At 42.9% G+C, this 14,422-nt stretch overlaps 1 non-coding gene and 1 pseudogene across 1 annotated transcript; both read right to left on the bottom strand.

The window, feature by feature from the left end:
* Positions 1–3,249: 3,249 nt before the first annotated feature.
* TRNAR-CCU (transfer RNA arginine (anticodon CCU)) lies at positions 3,250–3,322 on the bottom strand. Its single transcript has one exon. It is a non-coding gene; the product is annotated as a tRNA-Arg (tRNA).
* An 832-nt stretch (positions 3,323–4,154) lies between these two features.
* Positions 4,155–5,314, bottom strand: LOC123117691 (expansin-A31-like; annotated as a pseudogene).
* Between the last annotated feature and the right edge of the window lie 9,108 nt (positions 5,315–14,422).

Below are 14,422 nucleotides of genomic sequence, written 5' to 3'. Positions count from 1 at the left end.
CCCCCTTTAACAGTACGGTGTTTCCTATGACTCAAGAAAGAGAAAAACAAAACTATGAAAACGAAGTCTTCAAGCTTCATATTCCTCGCATGAATATCAAGTCTTCACGGTAACACCAATTTCTTCACTTTCAAAGTCTTCATGAAAGTCTTCAGAAATACCAAAATCTTCAGTCGAAGATATTCATTTTTAGGGGTCGACTTTCCCTGTAAATATCAAACTCCTCATAGACTTATAGACATGTGTACACTCACAAACACATTAGTCCCTTAACCTATAAGTCTTCAATACACCAAAATCACTAAGGGGCACTAGATGCACTTACATAGAGTCTTGAGCTTGTTGCCAATATGTGTCCTTAGCATTTTGAGGGGTCCACATCTCTATTCCATGCCATGCCAATCATTAAACTTTCTGAAATGATCATCTTGAAAGAGCATTAGTTCAATGAGCTATATGTTGTTAAGAATTACCAAAACCACCCAAGGATTAGTTGCACTTTCAGTTTTACCAACAAAAATTGAGTTGTATGCCACAAAAAGTATTTCATTATATGCACATTTCAAAGAACTTTTCGATGATATATTTATTCTGAAATATAATCCATACTTTGTTGACCGAAATTATAAGTCAAAGTTTGACACGAAAACCGAAGTGGCCTTGTATAAGGGAATTGAGGGAGTATTAAGGAGATACAAACGAAATTGGCACATACTTGGTCTTCGGATGACTAGGATGTACATAGCCAACACTAATGCAAAAATAATCACGTCAACAAAGGCAAAAGTCATACAAAACTGAAGCTCTACCTAGGTGGAGGAAAAAGAAGAAGAAAGGAAAAACTCTGCCATGATCAAAACAATGATCAACGGACCTCAACTACGACCATCCCCCCAACCATCTCTTGACATCACGAAAACAAGCAGAAAGGTTATCTAAGAGCAATGCTTCTAGGAAAGGAATGATGCTCAAGCGCCAGTCACCGTATCCAACCACTAAATATCAAATCTTATGTTTTCAACTTGAAGATAAAGTTCGAGAAAATTCGAGAAATACCTTGAACAAGGTAACAACGCAAAAACACTGCCATTGCCAAGTATAACAAACAAGGGTCAGACTTAAAGTTTTCAGCTCGAAACTCAAGACAAAATACTCGAGAAGCACCATCAAATCAAAGTCATCATGCGTTGTCGCCACCACTTTCTTGATGTTGGCGTAATATGTCAACCACATGTTAATTGGTTTCGACAAACTTTGTTTTTCACCAAAAAACCAAGAAAAAACAAAAACAAAGAAAACTAGAAAAAAACTAAAAGCCGGAAGAAAAAAAACCAAAGCCCAGAAGCACAATTTCGTTTTCACTTTTTTGGAAGCAGACGATGTGCTTTTATTTTATTGTTCTCGGAAAAGTATAGGTTGTGCTTCTTGCATAAGCAAAGTTGTGCTCGCGCGGAAGTTGAACACATGTTGGGTTTCCCGTGAAAGCACATTTGCCCTTCCCTTTCGGAAAGCATGGACTCTGCTTCTCGTAGAAGCACATGTTATATTTTCTCTTTTTTCGATGAAACACAATTGTGCTTTTTCTTTTCAGGAAGTATAGTTGTGCTTCTCATGGAAGCACATATTGCATTTCTTTTAGTTCTGAGAAACACAATTATACTTCTCACGGAAAAACGATGCTTTCCGGAAGAAAAAAACAAATAAAAAATTCCACCCAAAACCTAGAAAAAACCAAGCCAATAACAAAAGGCCAAAAAAAAACTAGAAAATGCATGCAAAAAATTTAAAAAACAAAATCTCGAAGATATGTCCAGAGCGTGACACATGGCAGTGATTGAGCATACCACATGGCGTGCTCCCACGCTAAAAAAGTGAGCTTTGCAGGAGCCCTCGAACGGATACCCTTTGATTAGGAGCCCCTTATTTTTTTTGTTTTTTGTTTTTCTTCTTTGGCTACTTTGTTTTTGTTTCTTTTTCTATATTTTAAATTTTTAAAAAAATTCAGGAACCCCAAATCCAACAGTAAATGTTCTAAATTTAAGAAAAAGCACGATTCTATAATTTTCACATATTATAAATGGCTCATAAATTTTAATTTTATTTTTTTTAAATATGTTCTGAAATTTATAAAATATTTTCCCTTTCGTAAAATGTTCGAAATTCCTAATTTTTTCATAAATTGCGGAAAAATTTAATCAATTAGAAAAATGTTTACAAATACAAAAGATGGTCATGAATTTAAAAGATTTTCTTACATTTTAAAAAAAATCTGTAATTTGAAAATCATTGTTGTTTTCCAAAGAAGTTCATGAATTTTAAAAATATCCACTTATTTTTGAAAATATTGTGTGATTTTAAAGAATGCTGACCAATTTGGAAAAGTGCACGCGCTTGATAACGGCTTTGATTAAAAATACATAAAAGTAAAAGCATAAAATGGAAAAAGAAATGCAATAAAAATATAATAAAAAGGAGAAACCAGATTCAGGGAAGGTTTTAGAACCTTCTGAAACAGCCGGTGTGGGCTGGCCGACTGAGAGGAGGAGCGCACGACAAGGTATATGGTAGGTCGCTGGATAGCGAACTGCGTGTCAAATAGGAAAGGGCCCGATTGCATGAAGGTTTGCCCGGCTCCGACGAGGGAGGGGTGAAGACGTGGCTCGCTCCAGTGCTTGTAGTCGTCGCTAGATGGTCTACGGATCTGGATGCATTTTTTTATTTCTGATGTTCTTTGCACTATTTTTTTTGACAGAAAGACTGTAAGGCAACCCCTAAAGTATAATTGGTGCAATAAACTCAAATTGCAAGTGCCATGCCTTGAAGTTGGGTGGGTGGGAAGGCATCAGCCCCTTCCCACCACTTAGGCTATACCTTAGTCTGCCTTGACAGTGGATGAATTGATCGATAGTTTTCTGACAAAAAAGAAAAGTGTGTCCGCCAAATTATAGACAAGCTAGAATGTGCAAAGTCAGTCAATTAGCACTCAAAGAGTATAGGAAATCCAATAATTCATTAATTTCTAGGGAGAAGGCTGACGCAAAGCTTTGTTGGAATGGTTTGGGAGAAGACAATGAGCTAAAAAGAATTGAAACCAGGTAATTAGCTTTAAACAGTATAGCAAATCAAACAATTCAATAATTTGTAGAGAAGAAGACTTACGCCCAGCTTTGTCAGCAGACAATCATCATCAGCTAAATAGAGATGAAGCCAGGTAATTAGATTTGATACAGTACAGCTAAAATAAAAACACGCGCCAGGTAGGGGTCGAACTTACGACCTTCCGCTTAGGAAACCGACGCTCTATCCACTGAGCTACAGGCGCTGACGTGTTCTCACTTCAATTCCATTCCTACTGGCCGGCAAGTGCAGCTGAAATCATAAAATATTAACCCTGTTAGTTTCTTCGGATTTAATTTTAGACTATGAAAAGTAAGCGAATATTGACTTGTTATCCCAGGAAACGAGACTGTACGAGAACCTTAGACGATTGCGACTTTGTCCAACAATGCTATTGTACCTAACGAAAAAACCCCTGATAGTGTACCACATGCCGAGCGTCAACGCCACCACGCTCCTCAACGTGTTCACTGGTACCAGCAACCTCGCCATCGTATTTGACGCCTATTTCAGCGACACCTACCTCGGCCCCTACACTACCATCTCCGCGGCCGGCCACCACCATGTCCTCCTTCATCGACATGTAAATCCTCACCACGACCACCGTACTCCATGTCCTCTACCCTCCGGCGTGCAACGCATCCAAAGGGCGTCAGTGTGAGGGCCCCAATAGCTCCCAGCTAGTACCACACACTTTTGGTGTCCTTCTTCGTGGTCGTAGACATAGTATGATGTTGTTCCATGTACATTGTTCTAGATGGAGGAGACATAGAGGGGGTCGATGTTGTTACACGCCAATGGCATGGTGGTCGTGGGTTACAGATTTTACAATTCAAATCTACCGCCACTCGATGCAGGGACGGAGCCAGGGGTGATCAGCGAGCGAGTAGAGGCCACGGCTCTCCCCATGATATGTTAACACGCTAGTATTTTTAGCTTAAGATGCTTTGGATTTTTATATTTGGCCCCTCCAACCTTTTATCTCTTCTATTGGCCCCCCTCTACCAAAATTCCTGGCTCCCCTGACTCGATGGACAAGAAACCGAACAACCAAAAGGGAATAATGTATACGTATCGACAGTTCCATGCTTGTCCGATCTGAACGAAGCGAACTGATAATAGTAAGTACAAATTATACAATGTTATAGCTAGTAGTCGAACTGTTGCCAGGTGGTGAAGATCTGTCCGAACAGCCACCAAGCCGGCACAATGTCCTGGAAGACCTTGTACTGGCCGCCCGAGGAGGTGATCACGAAGCTGAGTGCCTGCCCTTGCAGCCCCGCTAAGCACTGGCAATCAGCGCCCCAGTTCTGGGACATCGGGATCCATGCCGTGTTGGTTCCCTTCACCGACATGCTCTTGATCGACCCGCTCATGGCGATGTTGCTCACCAGCACGAGCTCAAAGTAATTGAAGCCGTTAATGGTGAAGCGCAGGCCGCCCTGCCTCTGGCACGCGACCTGCTGGTAAAGGACGGGGACGATGCCAGCGCGATAGATGGCGAGGTTTTCCCAGGCGGGCTGGGACATGTCGAAGTGTACACGCGGAGGGTTGCACCACCCGCCATTGTCGCTGGGGAGAGCCCAGTTGGGAGGGCAGAAATTGGTGACGGACACGGTGATGGGCGTGCCGGGCTTGCAGACCTGCTTGTGTCGCAGGTGATGAGGTAGCATTGTCCACACGACAAGCCATTGTTGAACAACGCCGTGCTCAGCGCGGCGTTTGATCCCGTACCCCGTATTGTACAAGTTCTCGTACCCACATGCGCCGCTTGCACATTGCACATGCAAAACAGTACTGTCAGACATGCACACACACGCATTGCATTGCGTACCAGGTGATAAATATTCATAATTTTATATAGCGAGCTATTCCAAATAGCGGCAACAACGGTCCTCCAAATCAGTTATGGCCGGGTATTTCATAATTTTACCGGACATTTGTACTGAATACCATTCAGCAACACCTATAGCAGGACTATTTAACCTTTGTAAATAAATAGTATTGGGCATATTTTGATGGCGTGGGAGCAAGCCGGAGTTTAGCTATATTGCTTACCCATTGTGTCAGATCCGTCGGCGCCGCCGTAGAACGTGGCATGGGCCTGGAGCCAGTAGCCGGACTTGGCGGGCGCGAAGCAGAACGCGAGAACCGTGGCGAACAGCTGCAGGAAGCTTAAGCGCATCCCAGCTGCCATCTTTCTGCTGGCGAGATCAGATGGTTGGGCTTCTCTCGAAGCAGATAGCTTGCTAGATATTGTGGCGATCGAGTGGTTTTGGAGGTGAGGAATGATTGCGACAATGGTGGTGCTTAAATAGGGATCTAGCTAGCTACCTTATGAATGAGGTGAGCAATGATGAAGAAGAATGATTGTCGTGTTAAACGTATTAGATCGCGGTTCCAATGGTCGTGTAGGTGCACATGGCTGCAACCTCCACAGATTGACTTGCACCTTCTAATCATCCAACGCAGGTCATAACGGCCGAGCTTTACTACCTCGTTTCATATATAAATACATTCCAAATGATAGGTTAACTGAACAACCGGTTTCACATTCTTCCAAGGATTAGTCTATCAGGTCTATGGCTGGTGCCTGGTACATAGTACTCCCTCCGTAAACAAATATAAGAGCGTTTAGATCATTACTTTAGTGATCTAAATGCTCTTAAATTTCTTTACGGAGGGAGTAGCAGGTAAACATTTCTGAAAGAGGGCTTCTACTTGAACAGATATGAAAGGGTGCAAGTTTATGATATTTTGGCTTTTCTGCTTGGCCAACTTATGTCTTTTCGCACCACAGAAGATGTGCAGCCTTCCAATTTTCTTGGCAATCTACATTCGGACCGTGCAATGTTCAACGGACGGGCGAGTAGCTGAAAGCGAAAACTGGAGTCTTTTTTTTACTTCATATAATTATTCCTTAGTTAGTGCTGGATGTCACTCTAGCCACCAACTAGTTAAAAGTTTTAAACAGTCTCTAATTGCAAGCCCAACTCCCTCCAATTCTCCAAGCGCGTACACCTCTTTGGTAGTTGAGTTATGCTTTTTGAATTACACTCAGATTACAGCACAAGAAGCATGATATGGACACTGATCACCCCTCAGATAAAAATGATAAGAACACCAAGACAGAATTACATTGAGATTACAAAGTGTTTTCAACTCATGACCCTTTTCAAATTAACGATTTTTTCGAAATTCATAAACATTTTCCCCTACGGATCTGGGCTGCGGGAGCCAGCGGATCACTAGTAGAAAAACCCCTATTAGTCCCGGTTGGTAAGGGCCTTTTGTCCCGGTTCTTGAACCGGGACTAAAGGGTCGTTACTAATGCCCTAGATCTTTAGTCCCGGTTCTAACACGAACCGGGACAGATGGGCCTCCACGTGGCCGGTGCGCCGAGCCCAGGCAGGAGGGCCTTTGGTCCCGGTTGGTGGCACCAACCGGGACCAAAAGGCATCCACGCGTCAGCATTTCAGTGGCTGGGATTTGTTTTTTTTGAAAGGGGGGGTTGGGGGTTTTGGGGGGTTAATTTAGGTGTTTCATATATTGTGTTAGCTAGCTAATTAATAGACAGAAGTGTCCTTTCTTATGTCCGTGCTTGGTCGACGCTACGTACTGTACATAGAGAGACCCTTGACATGCTAGCTAGTAAGAAAATGAAGGGAACCATTAAGTACAGAAGTTCGTCATGCATACCGAGAGAAGTGATCAATCGACCTCTCCTTCTCCGAGTGATTGGTCGAACAACAAGTTTTCGTATTATCTATCCGACGCTATTGGCTACATACATATACAATATGTAAGATCTCTTACAATCCCCTAGCAATTGAAATCAACTTCCACATGGTATTCTCCGGCTTTATTGATGACGTGGTCAAGAAAGAATCCTGCCAATTCCTCTTGAATTGCTTTCATGCGATCTTGTTCTAGGAGTTCATCCCGCATCTGCCACGTCTAATTTGAAGAAGGGGGTTAATACATATATATGAATGAAACTCAAAAGAAATGATGGTGATATAAAATGAAATTGTGAATATTATTGCTTACGCACTTCATATTGTCTTTTAGAGTAGCCCCGCTTATTTTTCAAAGTCGCGTTGTAGATGAATTCGCACACGTAGTATCCATAGAAATTATTCCCTTGTTCCTGCCACAAGCACTTTACGAGAAATAGATGTCAATCAAACTGATAATGAAGCATTATAAATGACATTGATGAAAGTATAGCTATAGAATCAACGGGAGATGCGTGCAACTAGCTAGCCAGTAGTACTTACTTTTGGGTATGTATATAGCAGCTCCTTCGGTAGTCCCGGAGCTTCTGCGGTGAACTGTTTCCAAACCCTGCAAGACAAAGAAAATAATAATTATTACTTGAGATATCAGGAAATGAACTAAAAGTTGCCGATATGGTGCGATAATGATCGATTGAACTTACTTGTTGAGCAATTTAGTCATGTCCGCATAGGTTTTGGGATCTTTTCGTCTCGGGTCTAAGACGGTTACTAGTCCCCGCTCAAGCTTAATCTCCAGAAGAACATAGTGGAAGCTGCACACGCATGCATAACACATCAATTACATTACTATTACCTCGCTCGAGTAATAAGGGAAACCGAATATGCACACGACAGTAACACTCACTTGAAGTTGTAAGGAAAGAGTATTAAATCTTTGTTTTGATTTCTGATCAACGATTGTAGCAAGTTGGCCTCGACCTCTTCGGCGTGCTTTTTAACCTGAATTTCATCTATGATATTTGTGTTAATGAACCCAATATCATACATTTCTTGTTTTTTGCACTCGACGATCTTCAATCTGCATAATATAGTGAGGATAATTAATTATAAATACATGCAATGAAAGAGCTGAGCTATATATAGAGACTTAATGACAGAAATAGTACTTACAGACAGTAGCAAAAGACCGTTAGTTTATCGAGGGCCCTTTGATTGAAGAACTTGAAGAACTCCTCAAATGGAACAGGCAACAGATCAGTTACAACGAGGTCGTGCTCCTCTTTAATTCTCAGATACAAAGTATTCGGCCCCCCAGACTCTCTGCAGGTTTTCATGTACCAATTATGGAATCTTCGCATATGCGGGCCAGTGATCTCTGACCTTCTCATATTTGCCGATGAATTCTGGTGTCTCTTCTTTGTCGACAAACTTTTTCAGCTCTTTCCTCCACCTCCTGAATAGGCATGCCATCTTCTTAAGAGCACAAGACTTGATTAATTGCTCTTTAACTAGCTTCTCCGGATCCTCCTCTGGCGGTAGGGTAAAATTTGCCTTCAGCTCAGTCCAAAGATCATCTTTCTGCATATCATTGACATAACACACCTCAGGGTCTTCTCCCTTAGGCTTATACCATTGGTGGATGCTGATCGGGATCTTGTCACAAGAACCCCGAGCAGCAAATGCGTTCTTTGTCCGGATGGGTTCAATCGGTTTGCCGTCGCGCGCGATTGCTATGATCTCAAACCTTTCATCCGAGCTCAACTTTTTCTTTGGGCCTCGTCTCCTTACCGAAGTTGTGCTCGATCCGGAGGGCTAGAAGAAAGAAGAAAGACGAGAGTTAATTAATATGTGTACATATACCAAAACAATGAATGCATCAATTAGCTAGTCAGAACAGGCTTAACTAATATATATACCTGGCCAGACTCGGTTCGGTCACCGGAGCAGTCATCACGATCTCCTTCTTGCACCGTCATTGGGTCACCGGAGCCGTCCTCATGGTCTCCTTCTTGCACCGGCATTGGGTCAAAGGAGCCATCATAATTGCCTGCTTCTTCACCCTGTCCTTCCATACCATCGGTGTCGTTCAAAAATGATAAGACGGCATCACTTCCATGTGCGATTATCTCCCCCAACATCGCTTCTATTGCTTCGTCTCGGGGGGTGTCCATAGTTTCTACAAATATTTACAACATGGCAATTATTATTCAAACATGACAGATATGGATATGTTAGTGGCAAACGTAGAACTAGCTAGCTAATCACAGTAAGGAATCATATTAATTAGTGGCCTCGATGCTGCTTCTCTAGGGTTTGGGGTGGCCTCGACAATGCTTCAAGGGGGTAATATCAACAACAACGAGATACATACACGGGGAAATAATGTTATCGGGGAGGGGGTATATCGACCCCCCCCCCCCCCCGTGTTGAAGTTATCGGGAGGGGGTATATCGACCCCCCCACGTGTTCAAGTTATTGGGAGGGGTTTATATCGACAACGACGACATGCGTACATGGGAAAATAATATTATCGGGGAGGGGGTATATCGACCCCCCCACACGTGTTGAAGTTATCGGGAGGGGGTATATCGACCCCCCCCCCACGTGTTGAAGTTATCGGGAGGGGTTTATATCGACAACGACGACATACGTACATGGGAAAATAATAGTAACGGGGAGGGGGTATATCGACTCCACCCCCCACACGTGTTGAAGTTATCGGGAGGGGGTATATCGATTGACCCCCCCCCCCCCCCCCCCCCCCGTGTTGAAGTTATCGGGAGTTTATATCGACACAACATATGTACATGGAAAAATAATATTATCAGGGAGGGGGTATATCGACCCCCCCCCCTCGTGTTGAAGTTATCGGGAGGGGGTATATCGACCCCCCCCCACGTGTTGAAGTTATCGGGAGGGGTTTATATCGACAACGATGACATACGTACATGGGAAAATAATAGTAACGGGGAGGGGGTATATCGACCCCCCCACGTGTTGAAGTTATCGGGAGGGGGTATATTCATTGACCCCCCCCCCCCACGTGTTGAACTTATCGGGAGTTTATATTGACACGACATACGTACATGGGAAAATAATATTATCGGGGAGGGGGTATATCGACCCCCCCTCATGTTGAAGTTATCGGGAGGGGTATATGGACGACGACAGACCCGATAAAACATAAGAAAATGAAGAAGAAATAAAAAGAGGAGAAGAAGAAAGGAATAGAGGAGAAGATCGAAGAAAAAAAAGAAGAAAAAAAAGAGGAGAAGAAGAAAGGAATAGAGGAGAAGAAGAAAATATAGAAAAATTTTCTATTTTTTCTTCTTCTCCTCCATTCCTTTCTTCTTCTCCTCTTCCTTTTCTTCCTCTCCTCTTATTCTCCTCTTCCTTTTCTTCCTCTCCTCTTCTTCTCCTTTTCCCTCTTCTTATTTTCCTTTTTCCTCTCCTAAATATATAAAACTTTTCTAAAAATGAAACTAACCTAAAATGTACTAAATCAGAGAACATATATAGATAATCCTTTTCTAAATATATAAATCTAACTTTTGCATATATGAACATATATACACAGAGAACATACAAACATATATACATTTTTATAAAAAAGCAAAATACAAATCATCATATATATGAAAAAAAAATCTGAAAAGAAGCAATATACGCAATACATATACTCACATATACACACACACACACATATATATATATATATATATATATATATATATATATATATATATAATCTGAAAAAAAACAAGCATGTAATATATGAAAAAAAACAGGGGAGGGGCGCCGGCCGGACCAACGGAGGGGCAGGGGCGCGGGTTCGGCGGCGAGGACGACAACGGGGTAGGGGGCGCGCGTTCGACGGCGAGGACGACGGTCGGGCAGGGGCGACGACCGGCGAGGAAGGGGGCGGGGCAGGGTGACGGTGACGACGGGGGCGGGCCGGGGCGGGCGATGCGCGTCGGGGCAGGGCGGCGAGCGGCGACGATGTCGGGCGAGGGCACGGGCGATGGCGAGCGGGCGACGACGGCGACCTCGGGCGGCTAGGGGAGGCGACGGCGACGGCGGGGCAGGGGCCGACGTCGAGGAGCATCGCAGCAGCCTGGCGGTGTTGCAGAGAAGAATGGCGGGTGGGGGGGAATTTCCCAAGTGTTTGGTTATATAGGAAAGGCTTTGGTCCCGGTTCGTGGCACAAACCGGGACGAATGCCCCCTTTGGTCCCGGTTCGTGCCACCAACCGGGACCAAAGGCCAGTTTTCGGCAGCCCAAAGGGCGGGAAGCGGCGGCCTTTGGTCCCGGTTGGTGGCACCAACCGAGACTAAAGGGGGGCATTGGTACCGGTTGGTAGCACCCCTTTAGTTCCGGTTGGTGCCACCAACCGGTACCAATGCACCCCTTTAGTCCCGGTTGGTGCCACCAACCGGGACCAATGGGCCTTGCACAACTGCGTGGTGGTGTGGAGTTTAGTCCCACTTCGCTAGCTCAGAGAGAGACGCACCTGTTTATAAGGGGCGATGCGCCAACCGTCTCGAGCTCCTCTCTAAAGCAGGCTTTCAGGCCTAATGTGTCTCTATGTGCCCGTGGGCCTACTGGGCTTACTACGGGCCTGAATCCTGGCCCATTGTTGGGTTTCTAGTCGTATTCAGGCCGTGGGGGCCCAGTAGGAGGCACTTTTTTGTTTTTTTGTTTTCTTTACTTATTGTTGCTATTTTTTTCCAGTTTTTTTGTTTTGTTTTCTGCATTATTTATTTTCTTTTGTTTTTTGCTTTATTTATTAATTCTTTTTGCTTTTAGTTTTAGAAAAAATATAAACTTTCTGTTAGTGCCATTAGTTTTCAAATTTGAAAACACTTTTTTTGTTTTTTGTTTTCTTTCTTGCTTTATTTATTTTATTTTGTTTCTACTTACAACAAAATACTTATTATTGCTATTTTTATTTTTTTTCCAGTTTTTTTGTTTTGTTTTCTGCATTATTTATTTTCTTTTTTTTGCTTTGTTTTTTAATTCTTTTTTGCTTTTAGTTTTAGAAAAATTATAAACTTTCTGTTAGTGCCATTAGTTTTCAAATTTGAAAACACTTTTTTTGTTTTTTGTTTTCTTTGTTGCTTTATTTATTTTATTTTGTTTCTACTTACAACAAAATACTTAATGTTCCTATTTTCATTTTGTTTCTAGTTTTTTTGTTTTGTTTTCTGTATTATTTGTTTTCTTTTGTTTTTTGATTTATTTTTAATTCTTTTTGCTTTTAGGTCAGCAAAATTATAAACTTTCTGTTAGTGCCATTAGTTTTAGAAAAATTATAAACTTTTTGTTAGTGCCATTAGTTTTCAAATTTGAATAGTTAAAATTTGAATTCTTTGAAATTTGTGTGAATCACAAGTTTGTGATTAACTTTTCTAAAAAAATGAACATAGATGCGCCTATAGAGAAAATTCAACCTAAATTCATAATAAATTTCTACAAATTTCAGAGAAATTCACTATGAATTTAGGTCAAATTCCCTGTATAGGGGCATCTATTTTCACTTTGAGAGGAGCTCAACAAGGTAGAGAGGGTCGGGCTTATAAACCGTTGTGAGCGCCCTTCGGTTGGCGAGGTGGGACTAAACTCTGAGCGCAATGAGGACCAACCCTTTAGTCCCGGTTTGTGGCACAAACCGGGACTAATGGTCATGGGCCAGGGGCGAGGCGCATTGGTTCCGGTTCGTGCGTGGAACCGGGACCAATGGCCCACGTGGCTGCCTTCTTGAGAGTGTTCTTGGTGAGAACATAGTTGACAAGGAGGGAACCGGGATTAATGGTATTACGAGGGGCGAACCATAAGACATTAAAGAATTTCAAATGAACTCTGAAAAAGTTGAAAGTTGGCATGGTATCATAATTTCACCCACATAGCATGTGCATGTACAAAACGGACAATGGTATCATACTCGTCTGTTACAAAGTTGGCATGGTATCATCATAATAGTTGCGGGAGAAAGTCTTCACTTTTTCTTCGCTTGTTTCATTTGCTTATTGCGACGTAACCATGGATAATCTTCATCGTTTATCAGGGTGCTTGGGTCAGCCTTGACTTTGAAGGGAGGAATTTCATGAAACTTTTCATAATCTTCAGACATGTCTGTCTTGCCCTCCACTCCCACGATGTCCCTTTTTCCTGAAAGAACTATGTGGCGCTTTGGCTCATCGTATGATGTATTCGCTTCCTTATCTTTTCTTTTTCTCGGTCTGGTAGACATGTCCTTCACATAGATAACCTGTGCCACATCATTGGCTAGGATGAATGGTTCGTCAGTGTACCCAAGATTTTTCAGATCCACTGTTGTCATTCCGTACTATGGGTCTACCTGTACCCCGCCTCCTGACAGATTGACCCATTTTCACTTAAACAAAGGGACCTTAAAATCATGTCCGTAGTCAAGTTCCCATATGTCCACTATGTAACCATAATATGTGTCCTTTCCCCTCTCGGTTGTTGCATCAAAGCGGACACCGCTGTTTTGGTTGGTGCTCTTTTGATCTTGGTCAATCGTGTAAAATGTATTCCCATTTATCTCGTATCCTTTCCAAATCGTAACAGTCGAAGATGGTCCCCTGGACAACAAGTACAGCTCATCACAAACAGTGTTGTCACCTCTGAGACGTGTTTCCAACCAACTGCTGAAAGTCCTGATGTGTTCACATGTAATCCAGTCGTCGCACTGCTCCGGGTGTTTGGAGCGCAGACTGTTCTTGTGTTCATCGACATACGGGGTCACCAAGGTAGAGTTCTGTAGAACTGTGTAGTGTGCTTGAGACCAAGAATATCCGTCCCTGCATATTATTGAGTCCCTTCCAAGCGTGCCTTTTCCAGTCAGTCTCCCCTCATACCGCGATTTAGGGAGACCTATCTTCTTAAGGCCAGGAATGAAGTTAACACAAAACCCGATGACATCCTCTATTTGATGGCCCATGGAGATGCTTCCTTCTGGCCTAGCGCGGTTACGAACATATTTCTTTAGGACTCCCATGAACCTCTCAAAGGGGAACATATTGTGTAGAAATATGGGCCCCAGAATGATAATATCATCGACTAGATTAACTAGGACGTGCGTCATGATATTGAAGAAGGATGGCTCGAAACTGACAAGACATTGCGCCACATCACTCCTTAGCCTTGGTACGATTTCTGGATCGATCACCTTCTGAGAGATTGCATTGAGGAATGCACATAGCTTCACAATGGCTAATCAGACGTTTTCCTGTAGAAGCCCCCTCAATGCAACCGAAAGCAGTCGCGTCATAATCACGTGGCAGTCATGAGACTTTAGATTCTGGAACTTTTTCTCTGGCATATTTATTAGTCCCTTTATATTCGACGAGAAGCCAGTCGGGACCATCATACTGAGCAGGCATTCAAAGAAGATTTCTTTCTCTTCTTTCGTAAGAGCGTAGCTGGCAGGACCTTCATACTGCTTCGGAGGCATGCCGTCTTTTTCGTGCAAACGTTGCAGGTCCTCCCGTGCATCAGGTGTATCTTCGTCATGTGCATCATGACGATTGAAGAGCGGACCT

This window comes from Triticum aestivum, chromosome 5B (genome assembly GCF_018294505.1).
Source record: "Triticum aestivum cultivar Chinese Spring chromosome 5B, IWGSC CS RefSeq v2.1, whole genome shotgun sequence".
NCBI lineage: Eukaryota > Viridiplantae > Streptophyta > Magnoliopsida > Poales > Poaceae > Triticum > Triticum aestivum.
This window is presented reverse-complemented; position numbering and strand designations above follow the sequence as displayed.